The sequence below is a fragment of the Lactuca saligna genome, chromosome 5 (genome assembly GCF_052625555.1).
Source record: "Lactuca saligna cultivar CGN05327 chromosome 5, ASM5262555v1, whole genome shotgun sequence".
NCBI lineage: Eukaryota > Viridiplantae > Streptophyta > Magnoliopsida > Asterales > Asteraceae > Lactuca > Lactuca saligna.
The window spans coordinates 122,107,053-122,111,824 of NC_136421.1; positions in this window are offsets into that span (position 1 = coordinate 122,107,053).

Consider the following 4,772-nt stretch of genomic DNA (forward strand, 5'->3'; position numbering starts at 1 on the left):
ACCGACACTCGGTTGAGAACCAAAATTTGGTTTAAAACCGACACTCGGTTGAGAACCGAAACTTGACTTTTGGTTTTGGGATTTGGAATAATAGGAGTTAGGAGCAAAATCTTCCTTTAACTTTTTCTTCCCTTTATCCATGGATTCTTTCCTAGGAGATTCATATTTAGGATTTTGAGAATTCCAATGCCTTTTCCGTTCATTTAGATTCGAGGCATATCGTTAATTCCTGAGTCTTTTCTGTTCAACTAGCTCCTTCTGAGATTTGTGAACATTGAAACTTGACTCTGTTTTCTCCTTAATTCTCTTTTCTTCCACTCTGGTTTCGGTGCGTTCCTTAGTTTGAACTGCCGATGCTTCCTGTCTCTTGAGTGGACCTTTCGGTTCTTTTCTTTCGATTGGAGTGTCAGGTTGCATTGATGGTTCTTCAGGAACATCTTTCGTTCCGCTTGTTCTGGGAATATGGAAACTTGAAGGTTTATTGATGGGTTCTGGTATGTATCACCCTTTTACTCTCCATGTGGTTTTCTCAGACAGACCCACAGTCTCATCTGCATTGTTAATGGGAGCAGACCAGAAATAGTCTTTGCATCCTTCAGCATTATCCTCTTCAACTATCGTCCTTAATTCAGTTGTTTGTCTGTGAGTGACTCCAGTCACAGCATAAACTTGGTTTGGTACGGTCTGTACCTTCTGATAAACCATAGCTTTTTCTTTGAGTTTAGGTTTCTGTTCCATTGACAGACGAGCAAACTCAACTGAGCTTTCTGAAATAAGAGGTTTTTCACTCTTGGCTTCATCTTTCACAAACTCAGAACAATCAACAACATCCTCTACTGAGATTTCACTCATCTCACTCTCTGTTTCAAATTCAGAATTATTATCTATTATAATTTTATTATCCTTGACGATTTTGGCATTTTATTCATCGAATGTTTGTATAGTATCGGTTTTAATATTCATCCTATCATTTTCATCTAAGATATCTCTTAACATACTTTTATGTTCCTTAGAATCGATGAAAGTTTCTATCTTATCTAAACCTAGCCTATATGACATGGATGTTTCTTCAGAGGAAACTTCTGATTCACACTCTGCTATAACATCATCTTCCTTAAATTCAAGAAAGGGCAAAATCATCTTATGTATTTTCTTTCCAATTTCACAATTAAGATGTAATTGAGCAATATTAGTATAAAGACGCTTAGCAATTAAACAAAAAACATTTCTTTGTTTTAATAATTTCAAATTGTCTCTTTGCAAATAAATACTCTCATCCTTAGCCCTAACTAACTCTGCTTCCTTCTGCTTAATCCAGATCCTTCTCTCTTCGCTTTTTGAAGACACCCTGCCGAGTTGATCAGTTAGGTTAGAGTTTGCTAAGCGGGTTTGCATGAGGCTGCTACTTAGGTTGTTAAATTTAAAGTTTAGTTCGTTTAATTCTTCTAGATATTCAGTTTTGGAAATTTTAAGAGATTCAAGGAGAGAATGTACCTTCTTGATCAATCGATCGCAGTCTTTAATCTTCTCACTCACTGGCTTGGCTGCAAAACACTTGTTCTCAGTCATGTTTGGTTCTGTGTCTGCACTTTCGGTTGATGGTCCGGCAGTGACTATCAGGCATTTTCCACCAGAACCTCCATTCTTTGCCAGAAACGCCTTTCCGTGCGTGGGTCTTCTAACCTCTTCGTCTTCAGAATCTGTTGACCAGACTTCTACGTCGCCAAACTCGTCTTCCCCTGCATCTTCTTGTATAATTAGAGCATTCATCGAGTTGTTGGAAGCCTTCTTCTTTTTTACTTCTTCAAGTTTTCGCATATAATACGCTTCATCGTCTTCACCCTCTTTCTTCTCAGCCATCTTTCTTAACATGCAATCTTTGGCAAAGTGGTTCTTGTCGTGACAGTAATTGCAGTCTTATCCAGAGTCTCCCGCAAGTTTGTTTTCTTCCACCTTTTGGGAAGAGCCTTTCGGTTCTTCTTTTACTTTTTCGGAACTGTAACTTCCCTGCCAATTTCGGTTCTTATTGGTAGGAAATTTTCTTCTTGCAAATTTCTTTGGATTTGTTATCATCAAAGCATACTCCTCACTTGTAAGATCACATTCTGACATGTCTGACTCTTCTTCTTCTTCAACAGTACTTTTTCCTTTAGAGACAAGAGCCAGTGATCCCATGCCAGAGACCACTTTCACCTCCTTAGTTACAACACTTTCATGTGACTTCAGTATGCCAACTAGTTTCGCTAGAGAGTAGGATTTGAACTATTCATGCGCCTTCACAGTGGAAACCACAGCCATCCATTCTGGTCTAAGCCCGTTCATGAATGTAACTTTCTATTCGATCACCTTCCTTTCAATTCCATGCTTGATCATCTTACTTAAAAGATGATTGAACCGATCAAAGGTCTGAATGAGCTTCTCTTCAGGTTTCTGTTCAAATGCTCCGAATTCTGACAGCAACAGAGCTTGAATGGAATGTTCCAGATCCTCATCAGTTGAGTAGAGTTCCTTCAACCTATCCCAGATTTCCTTAGCAGTTCTGCAAGAGCCTACAATCCAAAATGTGTCAGATTGTAAGGCGAATCTTATCATTCGCATGGCTTTGACATTACACAGAATCTTGTCCTTCTCATCTTGCGGCATCTTTTGAACATCTATTACCAACTTGTTGTAATCTTTCTGTGTCTTGACGATGGTGTTTGTTTCTGAGTGCACGAACGGTCCAAGAACAATAGCTTCCCATATGAGATAGCCATTATCCTCGGATCCAACCACGTAATCTTCAAAGTGATGAGCCCATACTTCGTAGTCTTGAGTGTAGAGTATGGGTACTCTGGTTATAGAACCGATGTTGTTTGAGATGTTAATAGGGTTTGAATGCGTATCTTCATGAGACATGGTGAGCTGCTAGAATCTTACCTGTAAACTTAAGATTAGGGTTTTATCAAAAGCGGAGTAATCATCGTTAAGAAGACGACGGCTTCGATAAAAGCGGAAACCCTAACTATTTGTGAATACAGAAGAGAAGTGTATCAACGAACACAATCTCCTGCTCTGATACCAATTGTTAGAACAAAGTTCTATCAGGATCGTATGATTCTAAGCAAAATATTAAAAAGAGCGTAAATAAGAACACAAGTATTGCAATGAAGATGTCGAATGATTAATGTAAAATACCCCAGAAGAGCTCGATTAAGAACTTCAATCTGTAGAGGTAAAAATTAGGGTTACAAGAATCAACGTGAACGACTAATCTCTTATATACGCATACATGCATGCATATATTTATAATAAAACCCTAACAACTTATCTAGATAAAGGAAACTATTCTAGATAACTACGGATGGATAAGCCCAATCTTACAAAACAAATAACCCAAGACACAACACTTAAAATATTCAACAGATGACTTCATATATTTCATGCATTTCTTGTTATGATATATTTGTATAATAGGAAATTACTTACTGAATTTATAAGAATCCTCCATCATAATCATTAGTACAAAACAAAGCAAGTTAAACATAGCTATATTGTACTATACATTTGACTTACATAGAATGGGATTCTTAAACACCACAAAGAAATATACTAAACTATAATAGGTATAGTTAGGGTACATATACATTTCAAACATTTTAATAAACTATAATAGGTATAGTTTATGATCATTTACATAACATACTCGTACAAAAAGGGGTACAAATACAAAGTGTCGGGTTTATATACAAAAAGGGTTACAAATACAAAGTGTCGGTTTTTATACAAAAAGGGGTACAAATACAAAGTGCCGGGTTTATATACAAAAAGGGGTACAAATACAAAGTTCCGGTTTTTATACAAAAAGGGGTACAAATACAAAGTGTCGGGTTTATATACAAAAAGTGGTACAAATACAAAGTGTCGGTTTTTATACAAAAAGGGGTACAAATACAAAGTGTCGGGTCTTTATACAAAAAAGGGGGTACCAATACAAAGTACCAGGTTCACTTAAGATAGTTATTATGATATTAAAACTATATTTCATCTAGAATTGTTAGACTTCAACTATAATAGTTGAGCTTATATGTTTGAGTCATATAAGAATTTAGTCTCGATTGGCCTAGAATTAGTGGTGCCTGCCTCATCTCCTGTTCCTTGTTTGGTTGTGGACCTAGGTCAGACCCACTATATTCAACGTTTTATCTAATTTAAACCTTATATAACTTATATACGCTGGACGATTATAGAAGAACTCTATGGGTCATTCTAGGGTTCATTAATGCATCATATAGGAATATTTCTATTCACACTTAACTAAGAAAATATTGGATTTTCTAGAAATCAAACCATATCGATTTTACAAGGAAAACGGTTTCTACTTCAAACAAAACTCTTATGAACTCACCAACTTAATTGTTGACAGTTTTTCAAAACTACTTGTATTCTCAGGAAATCAATGAAACAGGAAAACTTCAGCACTTTGAGGATGGGACGTTAATCCGTCAACAATTTACTTTTGTCATCATAATGTAATTGATTTTGAAACATATACTTTGGTGTAACTTTTTCAATTATATTTATGATGGTTGTATTTACTTTGAGCACTATTATACACGTTGTTGTGATACTGTACATGAAGTCCTCCACCCCCGGACGTTTCCGCCATCCTTGGTTTGGGGGTGTGACAGATATGGGCGGCAGTCTCTAAGGCATACCCCCAAAAATAGAGTAGTAGCGAAGCTCGACTCATATGGAACGAACCATGTCCAACAAGGTCCGATTACGCCTCT